At 35.3% G+C, this 22,812-nt stretch overlaps 1 pseudogene; it reads right to left on the reverse strand.

The window, feature by feature from the left end:
- The window catches only part of LOC149212905 (glutamate synthase 1 [NADH], chloroplastic-like), a 32,984-nt pseudogene that overhangs the window by 3,566 nt on the left and 6,606 nt on the right, over positions 1-22,812 (reverse strand).

The raw sequence follows: 22,812 nt of genomic DNA on the forward strand, positions 1-22,812 counted from the left end.
TATTTGTAGGCTGGTTTATTCAATGTCGAGCTTGTATATTCAACACAATTGCATTTTTTCAACATGGGTTACAAGAAATAGTAAAGATCTTGGATTCAAATAGATGAGAACAATGTTTAAACCCCATGGAATTCATGAGTGGCTATTAGGATAAGAAACAAAAATTGTGTAACAAATAAAAATTCTCTACTTCTATTTTTATAGCTTGAAGAGAAGGCATTAAGAAGGAATCATGCACATACCATGGATGATAGAAAAGAGGATTCCATTAGGATAGTGATAATAGACAAGAAGCTTCTCCTTCGCCTAGAAATAAACTCTTAGAGAAACTATATTCTAGTTTCAAAGCTTACCTGTCATCTCCATATTCCTCTCAAAATTCATCCCTACTCATTTTGTTATAATTCTTCAATCTCTTCACATTTATAGTTGTTTTGTTCTCCATCAAAGCCTTACAAGTAGTCCCTAGCCTTATAAGTTTTCAAAATATTTATGTTCTGCGTTTTCTCCATAAATCTAGCAATTTTCACTCCTTCTATCAATAGAATAATGGGAATTAAAATAGTTGAGGGATTTTTTAAATATTTTCTTGCAAACAACCATGCCTCCTTACCAAGAAGAAAAAAGTAACAATTTTGTTGAATAAATTAGGTATACCTTTCTATGGCTCAAGAGATTTGAGAAACTCTAGCAAGGCCCTATTAAGCTTAAGAAGAACTTAATTCTATTTGTAACTTCACCAATCTTAGCCATTGTTCCAAATTTCTAAGATAGGCTTATCCCCCATCATATGCCATATCTAGAAGAGTCCATCATCCAAATCTAATAATGGTATCCTATATTAAAGACAAGCAGAATTTATGCAACCAAGCATAACATGTATGCAATGGTATTGAAAGGTTTACATGCAATCCTTATTGAAATGTTTACTCTTCAAAAGGTTGGTCTTGAATGGCCTTACTGGCTTGGTCTTAATTAGAAGTTTAATCCTCCTTAGCCTATTAAGGTTGTGCCAGTGAAGACTTTCTGGGTTGATTGTGGCATAACAAGTATCCATTTCCTTGGCGAATTTCAAATGATTAGAATAGACAACCATATTGGACCATTATAAACCTCTCTTCTTAGTTCATCACCTCAAATTATGTTTTCTGATGATTTTCTGGAAACATTCATATCTGTTGTAGTTTCATATCATTTTTTAAAATATATAGTATGAAAGTAACATTATTAGAAAATAATGACTTAGGACAACACCATATGGGGTTTCAACGGTTTAAATCCTGAGAAACAATTATTCATACTGCAAGATAGGAATGGGTGGTGAACTTGAGCTTTATTTCATTAACTAGTTAAAAACCAATTTTTTAAAATTCACTGCAAGTTTTTATTATTTAAATAAATTCATTATATATACAATTGGATTTTTGATATCAGTGTCCCCTAGTAACCAAACTAAGTTAATGGGAACGGAATATCTTTGGTAGACTTCAGAGGGAAAATAAAAGAAAATAAATAAGCCTACCCAAATTATGCCTAGAAAGAAAGTCGTATAGAACCCTTCAAGTCTAAATCAAACCTATAAAGAGAGCCATAGAGATTCTCAATGGTTAAGGGGATGGAGAAAAAATAGGTCCAAAAGCCAACTCCTGAGGATAAATAAGCTGGTAAATCTATGATGGGTATTGTGACCTTGAGTTTTTTATGATTTGGGGGTTCTCAAAGCACAGAGGGAGACCGTATTTATTTTTATCAAGGGTCTATTTGTAGGTTGGTCTATTCAATTCTGATCTTATATTTTCAACACAATTGCATCTTTTCAACATGGGTTATAATAAATAGTAAATATCTTGGGTTCAAATAGATGAGAACAATTTTCAAACCCCATGGAAGACATGAGTGGCTATCAGGCTGAGAAACAAAAACTGTGTACAAAATAAAATGCTCTACTTCTATTTTTATAGCTTGAAGAGAAGGAATTTAGAAGAAATCATGTGCATATCATCGACGAGATAAAAGGGGCTTCCATTGGGATAATGATAATATACAAGAAGATTCTCCTTGGCTTGGAAATAAGCTCTCAAAGAAATTATATTCAGGTGTCAATGATTACCTACCATCTCCATATGCTTCTCAAATTCATCCTTAGTCATTTTGTTAGAATTCTTCAATCTCTTCATAGTTATAGTCATTTTTTCTCCATCAGAGCCTTATAAGTACTCCCTAGCATGCCTCTCCCCATAATTTTAGCATATGTATGGAAGAGATCCTCCAAAGGGTACATCTAAGCTTTCCCATTGAAGAACATAAGAACCCAACTCCTCTGCTTCTCATAGTGAAGGATCTTAGCATATATATCAACATACTAAATATTAGAACTAGTCTCCTCAATTGAAAGCTTCTCATCTACAACATTTTCAGTCTCGTCCCTAGGCTTCTGTTGTCTGTGCCTCTTGCCATAAAAGCTAATAAGGAACACCATTGAAATCACCCCAAAAATGAATTCCGCAACAATTCCTACCATATTTCCTTGATTTAGCCTTTCATGCCTCTTAATAAATGGCCTAAAATATTGCTCCATTGGAAAGCTTGTAATAATAGGCCTTGGAGAAGGCATCACTATTGTGTTAATCACGCAGGGCCTGGGCAATGGGCTCCCATAGAGCCTAGGATTTCTTGCAAACAAGGAAGCACTGAACATAGCCAAAACTCTAGTAGCTCGTATTCTTACATAGAGTTGGTTATTATAAAAATTTAATTCATTCATGCCAAACTGATTAAAACTAGGAACAAGACCCTCCAAACGATTGTTCTCCAACAGAAAAGCATACAGGATCACACATTACTCCATCAAAATTTGAAGGGAATGGCCTCTTTAAGTGCTCATTGCTTCCTACAACATCTCCCTACTCCCTTCGATCATTCACTATCTAAGACTAAGGAGATTGAGTGACTTGAGGTTTTGTCCACTCCATAATTGGTCCCATTCCACTCTTCAAAACTCCCATTTTCCATTTTTCTCCAATTCACAACCCTCCTTCACCAAAATGAAAAAACATGCCCATGGTTACAAAATTATTTCAAAAATCCAATCATATAGTATCCCCACTGAAAGCCATTACCAACAATAGATTGAATCTATCATAGGATTTAAGTTTTCTATGTAAATGAAAGCCAATACTAGATATAATAAAAATTTAGTATTTAAAAATACTTCATTTAATAACAAAGTGATTCCAAACATCTCTAAAATTCACCTCAACATTACATAAAATCATTGGTTAACCTCACATATAATTTATCAGAACAACAGGAAGTGACCCTAAATGAAGATTGCCACAACATTCAAAATAAAGACCCTAGAATCGAAATCTAGTAAATTCAGTCAGCATTTGGGATGATAAGTTTCACCTTAGTGTCGGGAAGGACAAATTCTCGATGACTACTGGTTCTCTTATGCAACAATAGAAATTTAAACAAACTTTAACTTGGATGGCTACTTTTTCTCTGATGAAACAGTAATAGTTGAAATAAACTTTGAAACTCTGATGTTGAAGCTCCCACCAAATTACTAAATGCTCAGAGGGAAATATAAGAGGAAAGAAGCAAAGTTGTGATTGCTAAAAAAATAAGGAGGGAAACAAAAATGGCTTTGTTACGTCTTAATTTGATTACAAATGAAAAATGGGTAATGAAAAAATGATAGGGTTATAAGAAGGAAAATATAACACATTAGATAACTTCTAAGTAGTCTTTTTTTTATTCAATTTTTTTTGTAACCCTTTGTCTTGAAGAGAGTGGCATAGGATTTAAGAAGGAATATATCACACATTAGATTACTTTTAAATAGTCTTTGTTTTATTTATTCATTTTTGTAGTCCTTTTACTTTTTTCTATATCTTTGTGTATTTTTATTGATTTTTATAATTCTCTTTACTTTCTATGTTGCTAGGAAAATTTAGGCAAATAGTCGAAAATATCCCAAAGCTAAAGAAATCAAGGAACAAAAGACTAATAGATGTCGATGTATAGGCATGGAAATAAATTCTTAGGAAATTACAAGAGGGGGAAATATCACAAGTGGGAGTGTAACATGACAAGTGGACCTTAAGATACTACCATGTTTGGTGGAATATTTATATCCCTTACACCTTGTCAATTGTTAATTTCATATTACTAGATGGAATTATTTGATTAATTGAATTTTATTTTATTATGTTCTTCCAGACTAATGAATGCTAATAGCGAAAAAGGACCACTTCCCTATGTTCAATTCTTTATTCCACATTGATACACATCCCTTCTCATTCTGTGTATACTTATATATTCAATTATTAAAAACTAAATTAAGGGAAAATGTGGTCATGGTGAAGTCATTGAGAATAATCACGTGTATATCTATATATATATATATATATATATATATATATATATATATATATATATATATATATATATATATATATATATATATATATATATATATATATATAGATTCACTATGCTCATATATGTTGAGGTTAATTATTTTATTAAAATGATGTGCAACTTCTATGTTGGTTTTGTATCATTTTTCTTTGTTTTTTAATATTCGAACATATGACCTTTTAAAGTCAATATTAGTTCGCAAAACATTGAAGCTCAACTAAAAAGTTAAGCTATCAAAAAATAGTGTTCAAGGAAGTATAATATTTTAGCTAGTCTATAACAACCTTTAAATCCCTATCACCTGTAAGTTTAAATTGTTGAAGTGGCACAATTAAAATTACTAACATAAACGACTAAATTGTATTATTGTAGTACTTGTTAAGTAGTTGTATTTTTGTTCCTAGATTAAATTAGTCATTAGCGTTAGTCAATTTTAGTTGTATTAATTATTAACTAGACGTATATTTTTAAATAAGGACTAAATTAGTCATTTATGTAGTCATTTTTAGTTGGGTCACTTAAGCTTTCTTATTTTTGGTAGTATTTCACTTGGAAAAGTTGTAGTGACTAACTTTTCTAGTCACCTAGTCACTAATTTCTATTTTTCTACTAGTGTGGGTAGTCATGGTGTTGTGGGTTTTCCCATTTTTTTATGATTGGTGCTCATGCTCCTTATGGTTTTGGGTTGAGTTACTAGTTCTCGGAGCCTTGGTTGTAAAAATGCTCTGGAATCCCTGGAACAACTTGGACTGAGTTACTAGTCCTGTAGCCTTGGTTGGAAAAACGTTATGGAGCCCTACAAAAACTGTGGGTTGAGTTACTATTCCTATATTCGGGTTGGAACAAACGCTCTAGAGCCCTAGATAGCTTGGGTAGAGACTGATATGGTGATAGTTAGTGATGTCTGACCGTGATGTGGAATCACTAGTTCACGGTTGGACATCACTAGTTGAGGTTTGAGGTGGTTTGGCCTCTAGAAGCTCTTGTTTGGTTTTGGTTGGTTTATTCCATGAGATACCACATTCACGCTTGGAATATGGCATGGAGGTGATTGGATGAAAGTTAGATTTAGTTCAACCCAATCCATGGTCGGGTGGTACGTGGAAGTCCCTGACTTGGTTGGAAATTTAATATGTTAATCAGAGATATTATTCTATTGTGATTCATGTATATATGTTGGAAATATGTTAGTGATATTATGGATGAGTTTCCATGGTTTACATGATAGTTAATTTCTTATTATATGTTATTAATATGATGTGTATATTCTATGGCTCTTGTCATGATTTGTTTATCTATTGACTCGTCAATGAATGTATGAGCTAAAAAATGATATTACGCATATTATGAGAGGGTATTATACCTTCTTGGTGAATCTCAAATAAGTTTCAAACCCCTATGTTCAAATTTGCATTCATGACTTGTAGATTACATGTCAGCCATATGTTTGACGAAATGCCTGTCATGGTTGGGTTGGTTAGGTCAAGTCCTTGATCAAGTTTTTGTGTTAGAGGTTTTTTCCTTATGTCATTCATTGTTTTGGAAAGTCTCATCAACTTTTGGGTAGTGATTTGGAGTCTAGCCCTGAAACGTTGGCATTGATGTCGCAATTGTAGGCTCAAAACTGGGAAATTGGCATTGTAGTCGCTATATTGTAGGCTTATGCATGCAATTGGAGGCCTACAGTTGTATGGATGAAGGCTTGTGCATGCGATTGGGATTTCAGGTTAGTGAAAAAGTAGTCTAGCTCAGGGTTAGGGCACATGGAGTGGTTGTTTATATATTGGGGGTCTTGTAGCTCTTTAGGAAGGTTAGTAAGTTTCTAGTTATCAGCCTCAGTTTTTTAATGGTGTCTAGGATGTCAGGTCTTATCATAGTAGCTCTTCGTCACATGTTTACTCTGGTAGACTAGTGCACTTGGGTAAATGTGGGAGGAGGGTGTTACAAAGTTCTATCATAGCTCCCAAGTTCAACACTTGGACTGGATGGGTGGAATGTGTTTGTCATGCATGTATGTTAGTTGTATATGTGCTTCAAATGTAAGCATGGTGTTGGTCATTGTTGTAATTCTATGTCATCGTGTAGAGTTCGATGATGTGGATGTTGGTATGTTTGGTATGTTGATTTCATTTATATATACATATGTTATGCTAATTTGGACTGATTGGTGTAGATATGATAGCCTCCCCTGAACTTCACTGAGGTACATTTGATTTTGTTTATATTTGGTTATTTGAGATGGTATGCTTTCAAGAAGTAGAGGATCAAATATAACAAGCAAGATGGTGGACTATAGTTCACATCATTCTCCCTACAAATCATTTGAGCAGCATGGTGATGAGTACTCCCTTCACATAGAAGACACATTCAGGTGTTTGAAAGCATAGATAAGGATTTGTAAGGCGGATAATGACAAAATAATTAAGTCACAGAAAATACTTGCTAGGGCACAAGATAAATAAGCATAGGTTAATTCAATTATCATTTAGAGTTTTTCAGACTTGTAGAGATAGGGACTGCTTAGGATTAGTCATGGACATGAGGAAAAGACTAATGGGGCATATGGCAGTAGGTCTCAATAAGGATACGGGTTTTACAAGGATGATACAGTTAGATATTGTAGGTTCTTGGATACACCTGACATGAGGGATAATGGTCATGGATTTCATTCTAGTTCTGGTTCAGAGAGACAACATCACCATTGGTATAGGAGGAGTGAGAAGCAATACTTGCCAGAGGAATTCAAGAAAGCAAAGCCTCTTACATTTGATGGAGAAATGAAGAAGTCACAAGATGAAAAAGCTTGGTTTCTTGGGATGAATAATTTCTTTAGGTTACATGACTACTAAGAGAATATGAAAGAGAGGATAGTTATGTTCAGTCTTAAAGGCAAAGCAAAAATTTGGTGGGAAGATGTAAATAATGCTAGAGGTATTCAGGAAGAGGAGTTGACTTGGAGTGAGTTAGAGAGAGTTTTTAGGAAGAAGTATCTATCTGAGAGATACTATGATGACAGGGAAAAGGATTTCTATGAGTTGAAGATGGGATCTATGACCGACGACAAGTATACTAGCAGGTTTTCAAAGTTGTTGAAATATGTGCCTTACCTTAAGGAGGAGAAGGCTAAGGTGTGGAGATTCATCAGTGGGTTTTCGGTATCATTCAAAGACAAGATTGAGTTTGATGAGACTATATCATTGGAGGAAGCCATGAGAAAGTTGAAGCATTTTTATGAGCAATCGAAGTGCAAGTATGAGATTAAGTAGGATTGGAAAGGTAATGATACGAATGAGGGAAAGTGGATTAATAAGAGAGGAAAACCACAGGATATAGATGACAAGGAGAATATAGCACTCCACAAGAAGTTTGATGTAGCTGAAAGAGGACATGAATTTCATTCTAAGGAGCAGAACAAGGGTGATTGTAGAAAACCTTTATAGTGTTGGACTTGTGGCAAGGATCATCACAGGAGAGATTGTCCACAACATTAGCGTGGTAGAGCATTGTTTACAATTCTCAGGAAGCACAGACAGTTGGGAATTTTTGATAGAGTATTGGGTCATGTGCCAAGATGGAACCTTAGTATTGTGGGCCTTTCAATTTTTTTTTAGAGGCTTGGAGCAGTGGCTTACTGACTTGCACTACCTCCGATAGTGAAATTCAATGATGTTTTCCATGTGTCATTGCTTAAGAAGTATGTGAAATATGTTGATCATGTGATTGACTAGTCTGTATTGCAGGGTGGATCTAGAAGGAGAATTCCAACCAGAACCTTAGTGCATTTTGCAAAAAATATGTTTAGGCTCCAAAATCGAGAAATAGAGAAAGTTAAAGGGCAGTGGAAGCACTTTGGGCTCGATGAAGCTACATGGGAGGTGGCTGATCATATGCGGGTTATGTATCCTTCTATATTCATTGGTTGAGAGGATTTATTTTTTTATATGTTTTGATGTTGTGTTTTGGTTATGTCTATGTATATGCATATGTATGTTAATACTGCATCGAGTTGTCTTATAAAGCTCCATGGGCAACATATGTCTTGTTGGTTTATAAGTATCAATGAAAATTGAGGACAGTGTTCCCCCAAGGGGGAGGGTTTTGTAACAACCCTTGTTGTATTCCTATATAAAAATAAAATAAAAATAAGACCAAGGTCATGGGACATGTATTCCAAGTTGAATGTTGGGAAAACCATAGCGATGGGGATCATTGGTGGTTAATTAATGCGTAAGGAAATTGGAAAAGAAAAAGTGGCTTTCTTTGGCATTTTATTTATGAAAAAAATGGAAAATTAGAGAAAAGGAAGTTGAAGTTACATAATTTCATGCGAGGAAAATTGAAGGAAAATTAAGGAAAAATTAAGAAAATACAGGCCTCAATGATAAAAAGGTTTCTGAGGACCAGTTCACAGCTTTTAGTCAGTGTGATAACCTTTTACCAGTTTTACCTTGGAGCTCCCTCTCTATTCTCTCTCTCTCTCATACTCCTGCACAGTTAGAGAAATATTGGATCATTGTTGGAGCACTCTAGTTTTCATTGGATTTGGGAAAGAAGGCAAAGGAAAGCGAGAAATCTCAAGGGAACAACAAGATCAACAAATAAAACATAATTTTTTTCAAGGTACAGAGTTTCATGTATGATTTCCTTGCTAATTTTGGAAAGCATGGTATATTCATGTGATTATTAGGTTAAGATCTGTCATTGGCATAGAGGATTACCTTGTTTGACAACAGTTTTTCCTAGCCTTTCCATTTCCTGGATAGCCATGGTGTTGTGGTTTTCCCATTTGTTTTTTGATGGGTTCTCATGCTCCTTATGGTTGTGGGTTTAGTTACCAGTTCCTACAGCCTTGGTTGGAAAAATGCTCTAGAACCCATGTAACAGCTTGGGTTGAGGTATTAGCCTTGGAGCCTTGGTTGGAAAAATGCTTTGGAGCTCTTGGTGGGTTGAGTTACTAGTCCTGGAGCCTTGGTTGGAAAAATGATTTTGAGCCCTGCGGCAGTTGTGGTTGAGTTACTATTCTTGGAGGTGGATTGGAACAAATGCTCTAGAGCCCTAAACAACTTGGGTAGAGACCATCTGATGATGGTTAGTGATGTTCGACTGTGAGGTGGAATCACTGGTTGAGGGTTGAGATGGGTTGGCCTCTGGAAGCCCTGATTTGGTTTTGGTTGGCTTATTCCATGAGATCCCACATTCATGCTTGGAATATGGCACAAGGGTGATTGGCTAAAAGAGAGATTTGGTTCAGCCAAATCTATGGTCGGGTGGTACGTACAAGTCCCTGATTTAGTTGGAAATTTCATATATTAATAAGAGCTATTATTTTATTGTGATTCATGTATGTATGTTGGAAATATGTTGGTAATATTATGGCTAATTTTCCATGGTTTACATGGTGGTTAATTTCTAATTATATGTTGTTCATATGATGTGTATCTTATATGGATCTTGTCATGAGTTGTTTATCTATTGATTAGACTATGAATGTATGAGCTAACAAATGTTGTAGCAGCTATTATTAGAGGGTATTAGACTTTCTTGGTGACTCTCAAATAATATTCAAACGCCTATGTTTAGATATGCATTCATGACTTGTAGATTACATGTGTGCCATATGTTTGAAGAAATGTTTGTCATGGTCAGGCTTGGTTAGGCCAAGTCCTTGATCAAGTTTTGTGTTAGAGTCTTTGTCCTTATGTCATTCATTGTTTTGGAAATTCTCATCAAGTTCTGGGTAGTGATATGGAGTCTAACCCTAAAAAGGTGGCACTGATGTTGTTGGCCATGAAATATGCCCATTTTTTTCGTTGTACAATAGCACTATTTGTAACCTAGATTCCTATATTTTTAACTCATCTCACACCATAATTCCACAACTCGCTGCCAATCCATATCTTAAAATTTGTGGTTGATTATCATTAGTTTTCTTGACTTTTCACTGATTAGAGATGAATATTCTATGATTTTCTAATGATGGTTCTGCCAAGTTTATTTACTGCAGGGATCCATTGCTGAAATTTTTCATAAGTCAATTAAACTAGTTGTTATAGGTTAAGTATAGAATGGTTGTAGATTAAAATCTAATTTTGTGATCAAATGAAGAAGAATATTGGGATTCCGAGACATGGGGATTTTCAAAGTACCCTCATTCAGGTAACCCAGAAACCATTTGTCAAAATTCATCACCACAAAGAAGTTATGGTCAGCGCAATTCTTAAGTACAGGAATTCTGGGTTTGACGGTTTCAAATCAGCCACGGTTTTGGATATTTTGGGTTAAAGACTTATTCATTTATTTCAAGCTATATGGATCTACAATCAGATAGTCTATATCTCAATCAAGCTATGCATGGATCATGAGATTTCCCAAGACAAATTTGCCAAAACCAAATTCCAGAAAAATCAATTGAAGTGTATTTTTGTAATTTTGTTGGCATATGGCTAAGATCAAATCATTGAGTTTAGGATCTCAAACTGTAAAATAATAGTAGATATTTTAGTCACTCAATACTAGAGGGGGAGTTACAGGTTACTGATATAGGAGTTATGTAGGAGAGGAAGTACAACTACAGGGTTGTTGTACATTGAACTCTGTTTTTGGATGAATTAATAAAAGGTGATGAAATTGTTGTAGCCTTGGTGTCCATTTCATTAATTGAGATTAGACCTACAACACATGGATAGGAAAATATGCTTGAATCCATCATGTTTGTAGGGTTAACATAGATTATGTAAGTGTGTTTATTTCCTTTTTATATTTTATTCCTTGCAAATGGTTTGAAGTAGATTTAATTGCTCTGTCAAGTTATTTTTGCATTCTAGATTATGTAATTTCCTTCTTATTTATGGTGTGATCCCAGAAATGGTTTTGTGTAGGAAGTGTATTTTTCTTTAGTAAATAGATTTACATTTCATTTCCAAATCGTTTTGTTAAATAGATTTCAGAATTTTTGCATTTGATTTCATACTTAATCTTCCTTACTTTGTTTTCATAAATCTGGAAAGGAACAACAAGTATGATCATCATTGACTCTTTGCGAGTATAGGAACATTATTGTTAATATCCCCTATGCATGAATAATTTCGGGATTTCACTTTTACAGTCATGAATTTTTAGAAAGGGAGCTTTTCAATTTAAAACGAATCCTTAAAGATAAGAAATTATCGTGTTTCAAACTTAATCCCTTGATTTAAATTGAAATATGTTTTCATTATTTATGATCATGTATGTTTATCAGCAACATGAGATTCCTATATCATTGTGCTCTGTGTGGAATGTCCATAATCAATTAGAGATAAAGTGTTATTCTTTAGTACAGGTTGTGTCTTAATGCTTTAGGGATTGAATGCCATTTACAGTGTAGTTGTTTTAATTTCCTGTGAGCTTTATTTTAATTGCAGTGCAGTAATCCTTTGAATAGATACCTAGTTATTTGCTTAAATGCCTAGGAATCTTTAATTATATTTATCTTTGTTCATCGTTAGATAAATTAAACTAGAAACAGTAATTTTGTACACGATTTTGTACCTTATTCCAAAATTTCTTAGATGTTATTTGAGGCTAGATGTTGAGATCCTGCATTACCTGTGCATGTGCCTCAAAGCTTACGAGTTCCGAATTGATAGTTTAATGTTGGAATCATAACACATATAATTTCCCCGACATTTTTGGCACCATTGTCGGGGAGGTGCTAAAGGGATTAGAGCATAGTTTCTTTCACAAGTTTTCGGTGTGATCTTAGTTGCAAGGCAACTAGAGGGAAGAGAATATTGTAAGACGTGAGTGAAGAGCCACGTGTCCATTATGGTGGGGTCATTCCAAAGTTTGTTTTTCCAAGTAAGTGAGGAGTTCAAGTTTGGTGAGTTTTATTGCAATTAGTAGTTTTTATTCATTTAGATTAAAATTTCAAGCTCTTTAAAGATAAAACATTTTTGGGGTGTTGTAAGAACCTTTGTGTACTGATTCATGTTGCGAGACAAGGATCATCAACTAGCAGGAGAAATTCAAGAATGGTTGAGAGCTTGAAGAATGTCCCTCGAAGTATTTTCTCAAATCCTAGCAATAGCTGGGATATCTGCCTCTCAGGAAGAGTTCATCCTAACCACATTAAGGAAATTATCTATCTCTCCATAGCCAAAAAATGATTTGGAAGTCTCCCTTGATTCCTCTTTCCTATCTACCAAGGATATTGAGAACTCATGTACCAAGTCCGATGAGGAGCATCCTGCTGAACTGAGATTGAGGAAATTTCACCATGCCCATCAATAATCCTTGTATGCATTCCAAAGACCAATTATCCAAGTTTTCCTGGCATGGAAAACGAGGACTTTAAAAGTAGTCCAAATGAAGAAATGGGCCAATATCACCAAGGTTACATCAAGCATTGGTTCCAGACCACAATCCATTCAAAGTACCACCCTCATCTTAAAATACTCTTTGTATTGCATCTTTCAAAACTGCTGATTTTTCATGCTCATGTACATTCTAAATTTTATATGTTAAATCTAGGCATGAATATATCTTTGTACCTGATTTGCACATGGCTTCATTGGAAGTTCTCTTTCACAGGAGGACGTCTCTTTTCTAGTAGAGTAGGAAATTTAGTATTGTAATAAATAAATAAATGAAAATAGTAAAGAAAAATAAGTCCTTTTGTGAAAAGTAGCTTGTCTGCCGCAATTGGACAGGGACTTTGCTTGAAAACCAGGAAACTAGCAGGCAAGGTTCCCAATAAAGTTTGTAAATTTGTTTGAGTTCTTCAAATCATGTATCTTTCAAGTCATTATGTTTATACTCAAGTTAGTTGATGTGGGATCCCTTAAGACCCACCTGCCAATAAGCCTTGTCCCATCGACATAAACACATCATCTGGGATCAAGTTTAGGGTTAGATAAGGTACCTGGGAGCCTGCATGCCTTAATGGCAGGTGTCCTTGTCATATACTAAGGAAATACATCAATGTTTCTTGGTGGATTAATTCTGTAGTCCATTCAACTTTGACAAATCATTCATGGCTAGTAGAATGTACCTAGTGCCTTGATTCCCATTGACATCAAAGGTGGGATATCTCGCATTGGTCAACAACCTCCTCAATGGGTTGTAATCCAATGATACGTGCTTATGTACGACATCAAAACCATTTATTCACATATGCAAGATTTCACTTGGGTGTGTAGAGTTTGAAGACTATATGGTTTTGTGATCTCAACACAAATTTACAGCAGTTGGATCTTTGTATCAACATTTCCATTTTCATTTGCAGCAGTATATTTATTTCAGTAAAGGTTGCCATATAACAGCCTGGCCATTCATTTGCAGTAGCAGTCACCTTTCCTTAATCATGTGGAGATATCCAAATCCTCAGGCATGGGGGAGAAGGGGACCTTTAGTTCATCCTTAATCCCTTTAGTTCATCCTTCAACCTTCTTCAACAAATCATATCAGTAGTCAAATCAGCTCCATCCATTCCATCCTCCACTTCATCTTGCAGTACAAAGAACATCAACAATAAAGGTAAAAATTGAGGTAAATTTGGCTTAAGATTCTCTAATTCATTAGAAGATTTAGGAAACTTAATGATTAACCACTTCCCCATTTATCTTTCATAAATCATTATCCTTTTGTTTTCCTTCCATTCACCATTGATAATAAAAATACATACTCTGATTACAAGACCATGTTAAAAGCAAATCCTTATGATATATTGATAAAGGTAGTATTTATAGTGTCTTCTCCTCCCATGATAACAAGCATTCTATTCGAAGCATGAAGTCATTACTGCCATGAAATGATAAAGGAAACCACTTATCAACATTGGCCTTGCGATGACAGAGTATGCAAACATCTATTCACATACTTACCATCTCCATCACCACCTCATTTCATCCATCGTATTTTCTTCATCCATCCCTTTCTTGTCCTCAATTTGTATTTCTTTTGTAAATTAGTATGATATGTTAAATGTGAAGAATGTTGCTCCACAAGAATCGACACCTCCAAATATTCAAGCAATGTTGTCCCACAAAGAACCAACATCTACAAAAAATGTCAAGAATTTTTAAATGAGCAAGGGATTTGTTTGCATGAGGATATGAAAATCTACATGCATGTGGGATGTTGGGCCTCAAATATGCCCATTTTTTCCACTGTACAATATCATTATTCATAACCTAAATTCCTATATTTTTAACTCATCTCACACCATAATTCCACAACTTGCAACCAATTCATATCTTACACTTTGTGGTTGATTATCATTAGTTTTCTTGACTTTTCAATGATTAGAGATTAATTTTGTATGATTTACTCATGATGGTTTTTGCAAGTTTATTTACTGCATGGATCCATTGTTGAAATTCTTCATAGGTAAATTAAACTAATTGCTACAAGTTAAGTATAGAATAGTTGTAGATTAAAATCTCAGTTTTTGATCAAATGAAGAAGAATCTCGGGATTCAAAGACATGGGGTTTGTTCAAAGTACCCTCATTTAGGTAACCCAAAAACCATTTGTCAAAATTCATCACCACGAATAAGTTATGGTCAGTAGAATTCTTAAGTACATAATCTTAAGTACAGAATCAAGCACGGGAATTCTGGGTTTGACGGTTTCGGATCAACCACAGTTTTGGATATTTCGGGTTAAATACTTATTCATTTCTTTCAAGATATATGGAGTTGCAATCAGATATTCTAGATCTCAATCAAGCTATGCATGGATCATGAGATTTCCCAAGACAAATTTGCCATAACCAAATTCCAAAAAAATCAATTAAAATGTATTTTTGTAATTTTGTTGGCATATGGCTAAGATCATATCCTTGAGTTCAGGATCTCAAACTGTAAAAGCATAGTATATATTTCATTCACTCAGTACTAGAGGGGGAGTTACAGGTTACTCATATAGGAGTTACATAGGAGAGGAAGTACAACTAGATGACTATTGTACATTGAACTCTCTTTTTCGATAATTTAATATAAGGTGATGAAATTGTTGTAGCCTTGGTGTCCATTTTATGAATTGAGCTTAGACCTACAGCACATGGACAGGAAAGTCCACCTAAACCCATCGTGTTTGCAGGGTTAACCTATATTATGTAAGTGTGTTTATTTCCTTTTTATATTTTATTCCTTGCAAATGGTTTGAAGTAGATTTAATTGCTCTGTCAATTTATTTCTGCATTCCAGATTATGTAATTGCCTTCTGATTTATGGTGTGATCCTGAGAATAGTTTTGTGTAGGAAGTGTGTTTTTCTACAGTCAATAGATTTACATTTCATTTCCAAGTTGTTTTGTTAAATAGATTTCAGAATTTCTACATTTGATTTCGTACTTAAGCTTCCTTACTCTGTTTTCATAAATTTGGAAAGGAACAACAAGTATATCATCGATGAATCTTTGCGAGCAGAGGAACATTTCCGTTAATATCTCCTATACCTGAAAAATTTCATGATTTCACTTTTACAGTCATGAATGTTTAGAAATGGATCTTTTCAATTTAAAACGGATCCTTAAAGAGAAGCAATTATTGTGTTTCAAACTCAATATCTTGATTTAAATTGAAATATGTTTTCGTTATGTATGATCATGTATGTTTATCAGCAACATGAGATTCATGTAACATTGTGCTCTACGTAGAATGTCCAGAATCGATTAGAGACAAAGTGTTATTCTTTAGTATAGGTTGTGTGTTAATGCTTTAGGGATTGAATGCCATTTACAGTGTAGTTGTTTTAATTTCCTGTGTGAACTTTATTTGAATTGTAGTGCAATAATCATTTGAATAGATAGTTGGTTATTTGCTTAAATTCATAGGAAGCTTTAATTATATTTATTTTTGTTCATGATTAGATAAATTAAACTAGAAATAGTAATTACATACTCGATTTTGTACCTTATTCTAGAATTTATTAGATGTTATTTTAGGCTAGATATGTTGATCCTACATTACCTGTGCTTGTGCGTCGAAGCTTACGAGTCCCAGATTAATAATTTAATGTTGGAATTATAACACATATAATTTCCCCAACAGATGTCATGGTTGCAAGCTCAAAATTGGGAAATTGGGACTGCAGTCGCCACCTTGAAAGCTTATTCATGTGATTGGAGGCCTACAATTCCATTGGTGTAGTCTTGTGCATGTGATTGGGAGTCCAAGTCGGTGAAAAAGTAGTATAGCTCAGGGTTAGGGCACCTGGAGTGGTTGTTTAGCTCCCGGGGGTCTTGTAGATCTTGAGGAAGGTTAGTAAGTTTCTAGTTGTCAGCCCCACTTTCTCAATTGTGTCTAGGAGATACGGTCATATCATAGTAACTCTTTGTCACATGTTTACCCTGGTAGACCAGTGAACTTGGGTAAATGTGGGAGGAGGGTATTACAGAGTGGTATTATATCTCTCAGGTTCAACACTTGGACTGGATGGGCGGAATGTGTTTGTCATGCATGTATGTCAGTTGTATATGTGCTTCATATGTATGCATGGTGTTGGTCATTGTTGCAGTTGTGTGTCATTGTGTAGAGGTTGATGATGTTGATGTTGGTATGTTTGGTATGTTGATTTCATTACATATATACATATGTTATGCTAATATGGACTAATTGGTGCACACGAGATAGCCTCCCCGAAACTTCACTAAGGTACATTTGATTTTGTTTATATTTGGTTATATGACATGGTATGCTTGTAGGAAGTAGAGGATAAAACATGACAAGCAAGATAATGGACTACAGTTCACGTGATTCTCCCTATAGATTATATGAGCAACATGGTGATGAGTACTCCCCTCACATAGCAGACAAATTGAGAAGTTTGAAACCAGCGATAAGGAGTTATAAGGTGGATAATGACATAATAATTTAGTCAAAAGAAATACTTGATAGGGCACAAGAGAAACAACCAAAGGTTAATGTAGTTATCCTTCAAAATTTTCTAGACTTGCCGAGACAGGGACCCCTTAGGATTAGTCATGGACAGGAGGAAAGAACCAATGGGGTATATGGAACCAAGTATCGATCAAGATACATGTTTGATAGGGATGATACAGTTAGAGATGGTAGGTTCTTTGATACACCTGATAGGAGGGATAATGATTGTGGATTTCATTCTAGTTATGGTTCAGAGAGACAACATTTCCATCACCATCACCATCGATATAGGAGGAGTGAGAAGCAATACTTGCCAGAGTAATTCAAGAAAGCAAAGCCTCCTACATTTGATGGAGAATTAAAGAAGTTAGAATATGAAAAAGCTTGGTTTCTTGGGATGAATAAATTCTTTAGGTTACATGACTACTCAGAGAATATGAAATTCAGCATAGCTACATTCAGTCTTAAAGGCAAAGCAGACATTTGGTGGAATATGTAAAGAATGTCAGAGGTATTCAGGAAGAGGAGTTGACTTGGAGTGAGTTCGAGAGACTTTTCAGGAAGAAGTATCTATCTAAGAGATACTATGATGACAGGGAAAAGGAATTTTATAATTTGAAGATGAGATCTATGACTGATGAGGAGTATACTAGTAGGTTTTTGGAGTTGCAAAGATATGTGTCTTACCTTAAGGAGGAGAAGGCCAAGGTGCAGAGATTCATCAGTGGGTTGTCAATATCATTCAAAGATAAGATTTAGTTTAGTGAGCCTAGATCATTGGAGGAATCCATCAGAAAGTTGAAGCATTGTTATGAGAAATCAAAGCACGGGTATGAGACTAAGCAAGTTTAGAAAGGTAATGATAAGAATGAGGGAAAGTGGATTAAGAAGAGAGGAAAATCACAAGATATATATGACAAGGAGAATGCATCACTGCACAAGAAGTTTAATGTAGCTAACAGAGGATAGGTATTTCAGTCTAAGGAGCAGAACAAGGGTGATGGTAGGAAGCCTTTACAGTGTTGGACTTGTGGCAAGGATCATCGTAAGAGATATTGTCCAAAAAATTAGGATGGACGACTGCAGATTTACAGTGCTTAGGAAGCAAAGATAGTTGGGGATGTTGGACAAATTATTCCATGGATCTATGGAGCATTGGATAATAGGCAGGTTGATCATCAATCATTTATTATCGAGATGTAAGGTAAGCTTTGTGATCAAGTTGTTTCTATTTTGATTGAAACTAGATCTAACTATAGTTATATCAGTCCTAACCTGGTGGATAAGTGTGGTTTTAATAAAGAAGTGCATGCATAATCTTGGTTAGTGTAATTGGATACATGTACTAAAAAAAGAGTGCATCTTTGGGTAAGAGCCTGTGCATTTAAGTTGAATGGTATGTCTACATCAGTACATATAAATGTGCTTCAGTTGGAATCATACAATATACTATTAGGTATGGATTGGTTGTACATCCACAAGACTAAGGTGGAATTCTATCATAATGCTATTGAGTGCTTCGATAACAATGGAGGACAAAGAGTCTTGCTGGGTAAGAAGAAGGTGACATCAGTTCTAATGGTTACAGTTATGCAGGAAAAGCGTAGTCACAAGAAAGGGAATGTAGGTAACGATGTTGAGGATGTTGAGGTCTTGAACTGGAACCTGGTTTTGCAATAGTTTCATAATGTGTTTCTAGTAGATGTCTCAGATTTAATGCCTCATAAGGAAGTGGAATTTTCTATTGAGTCAATGTCAGGAGTAGCATGAGCATCAAAGGTACCATACATTACGAGTACTCTGCAATTGCTGGAATTGAAGTTGTGGTTGAAGGAAATGCTTGATAAGGGATACATTAGGCCAAGTGTGTCACCTTGGGGTGCACCAATATTGTTTATGAAGAAGGATGGTATTGTCATGTTATGAATTAATTACAGACAGTTGAACAAGGTGACGATTAAGAACAGCTACAATTTGTCGCGGATTGATGACTTGTTCGCTCAACTAAAGGGAGAATCAGTGTTCTTGAAGATTGATTTGAGATCATGATACCATCACGTATGCATCAAATAAGAGGACATCTACAAGACTTCTTTCTAGACCAGATATGGGCATTATGACTTTGTTGTAGTTCCTTTTGGTTTGACTAATTCTCTAGCTACTTTCATGTGCTTGATGAATAATGTGTTGTGTCCTTATCTATAAAAGTTTGTGATTGTATTAATTGATGATACATTGATATATTATAAGAATGAGGAAGAGTGTGTCGAACATTTAGAGGAAGTGTTAAGACTATTGAGAGAGCATCAATTGTCTGCCAAGCTTAGAAAATGCAATTTCTTTCAGTCATAGGTTCATTTATTAGGGCATGTGGTTTCCAAGGAGGGTATAGCAGTGGATCTAGAAAATATCAGAGTTATTATGGAGAGGGAAGCTCTTAGAAATGTGAATTAGTTCAGATCATTCATGGGGTTAGCAGCTTATTATAGGCGGTTCAGCAGGAACTGCTCACAAATTTCCTACCCTATTACATATTTGTAGAGAAAAGGAAAGAAATTTGAATGGACAGAGGAATGTGAAACTAGTTTTAAGTGGTATAAATAGTGTTAGCCCCCTAATTTGCTCTCTTTTTGCCATTTTCCCCTTCCTAAATCATAACCATTTACCGTTGTTTTACCTCTCTTATACACCCTCATCTTGCACCAGTACAAGCACGGTGACATATTTCGTATAAACTTTATTTTTCATATTTTTAACTTAACTTACCATTAATTAATTATTTATTACATGATTTCTTGCTTATAATCACTCTTTGTAACTTATCAATATCTCTAATGTTTATTTTGTAGTTAGAGTACTTACTGTGACCGCTGATCCTAGTGCAGGATCGGATCTTGCACCATTGCTAGCACAACAAATCCTTGCAGCAGATTTGAACCTCCTTGATCACCGCCTTGTTTTGAGTAGCTTCAACCACGACAACAAGATTGATCCAAAGGCAGCCGAGATCGAATCGCCCCGTTTTGAGCAGCTTCAACCATGACAGCAAGATCGATCCAAAGGTAGCCGAGATCAAAACTGTGAAGAACAAAACCTGGAGATTGGCTATGGCCAGTTTTATTAACTGTCTAAGTTTAAAGGCCGAGAAGCTAAATTTTGTGGTTGGTTATGCAATCGGTTGAAAGATCTATTTTGGCCCTTAGCCAAAGATCTATATAATGTAGAATGTAAATAGGACTAGAGGAGTTTCTTTTTTTATAGAATAGAGACACAGCCAGAGAGGTCATAACAGATTTCTATGTTTTGTTATCACTCGAATTTAGGCTAGACGATGTATTAATGCATGTACTTGCCTCAGTGAATTAATAAAAAGGGAGCTCCGCCTCATGTTTTATAAATTGCATTTCTGTAATTGAGATGATTAATTGATTGAAGTACTAAGCAGCGTTTTTATTTAAAGGGGAAACGCATTGGTTGGTTAGGGTCTAGCCAACCCAGCACATTTACCCTATTTCTGGTTTCCTGTAGTTTGTGTTTACATTGTCAAGTGTGATTTAGTCTTAAGCACATGCATTCCTATTTCAGTGAAAGTGGATCCGTTGTGTGAAGTAGATAAATTTCCTTTCTTGCACTTGATTTCAGATTGGCTTTCCCCGCCTGGTCCAAGTAAGAGAAATAAACCTACACCAGTGCACGTTGGTGTGATATTTCCTTTTCTACAGTTCTGTTTGGTTGGTTTTCCCCGCCTGGTCCAAGCAGGAGAAATGAACCTGCACCAGTGCACGTTGGTGTGATGCAGCAAGCCTTCTTAGTCTACTTTTCACAATCTTCTTTCTTTCATTAAATGCTTATGACAGGATAAATGTATATGGATTGTTTCTTTATTCCTGCACTCTGTCAAGATCAGAAACATTCATTTTTATGTGTGCAATTTGATTTAACAGTATAATAGCACTTGCAATAACTAAGCACTCATTTTAAGAATTAAATGCTAAGTGCAAGAAGCTTTGATCCGGTGCAAGAACTAGTTTCTTGCCACGGGATCTGAGTGCTTTGAACCTAGAAAAGTTCAAGCCCTTGCAGGAAGTAAAACACCTTTAGTAAAGACACCATTTATACCTTCTGCATAAATCTTTGTTCCTGCACTAGTGCAAGCAGACTGCGATAGTACAGGATAGATTAGTGCAAGAAGGAAATCTCTAAAGGAGCAGGTTTAAGGGCCCATCTGATGAGACTGCTAAGTGTCTCTGCTAAAGAAAAACACACACTCAGTAGTTAAACAATAATTAGCTAGAGTGATTTCCCTTTATCTTTAATTCCCTCTTGCAAATGCATTCTTTATTGTTCCAGTCTTAGATTATTTTGATGGTTCAAGTTGCCATTTTTCTCTTTTTAGTTTGAATCTGCAATCTTTCCTTTAAAGAAAGTAGGGATTTATATTGGAAATATTCATACCATCTCTGGCATTGCCTGTGCTTCATCTCTAAGTTTATGGATCCCTCGGATTGACGAATTAAGTGTTGACGAGTTTGCTTAAGTGTAATTCCTGCACCCAACAAATAGTTGCTTACAAATGTTCCAATATTGAAGATTCCAAATCCAGAAAAATATTTTTTGGTATGTATAGATGCTTGCAAGAGAGGACTTGGTGGAATTTTGATGCAGGAAGGAAAAGTAGTATGTTGTGAGCCAAGGAAACTTGAATGACCATGAGAAGAACTATTTGATGCATGATCTTGAGTTGGCAGCAATCATCCATGCATTGAAGATGTGGAGACAATATCTTTTTGGCTGGAGATTCATCTTGATGAGTGATCACAGTGGATTGAGATACTTATTTGACCAACCTAATCTGAATGCTAGGTAAGCTACGTGTTTGGCTACGATCAGTGAATTTGACTTCGAGATCAGGTACATTAAGGGAAAAGAAAATAAGGTTGCAGATTCTCTTAGCAGAAGAGTACAAGTAAATAACATAGAAGTTATGAATACATATGGGATGGATTTCTAGGATTCGATCTTCTGAGAAAGACAACAGGATGACAGGTACCAGGAACTTAAGCATAGGTTACAATAGCATGGTATATGAGAACAGGATGTGGACTATCATCTCGTGGCAGATGATTTGATCAGATTTAGGGACAAGATTTATGTGTCTAACAACAACGAGCTCAATAATATTATCTTGTGGGAATTTCATGTCAAGCCATATTCAGGTCACCTGAGTTATCAAAATATGTCGACGGCAGTTAAGAAGTTCTACCATTGGCCGAACTTGAAGAAAGAGGTGACAGAATTTGTTGTGAGATGTTTGGATTTTCAACAAGTAAAAGTAGAGTGTAAGCATCTAAGTGGTCTATTGTAGCCAATTTCGATTATAGAGTGAAAATGGGAGGTCATTTCCATGGAATTCATATTTTGTGGTTGAAAGGTTTAGAAAGTTAGCTCACTTCATTCCAGTGAAGTCTATAAATTTAGCTAGTGACGTAGCTCAGGTATTCATCAAGGAGATAGTGAGATTA

The sequence above is a fragment of the Pinus tabuliformis genome, chromosome 1_1 (assembly GCF_031772625.1).
Source record: "Pinus tabuliformis cultivar Carrire ecotype Pingquan chromosome 1_1, CPIR1, whole genome shotgun sequence".
NCBI classification, from domain to species: domain Eukaryota; kingdom Viridiplantae; phylum Streptophyta; class Pinopsida; order Pinales; family Pinaceae; genus Pinus; species Pinus tabuliformis.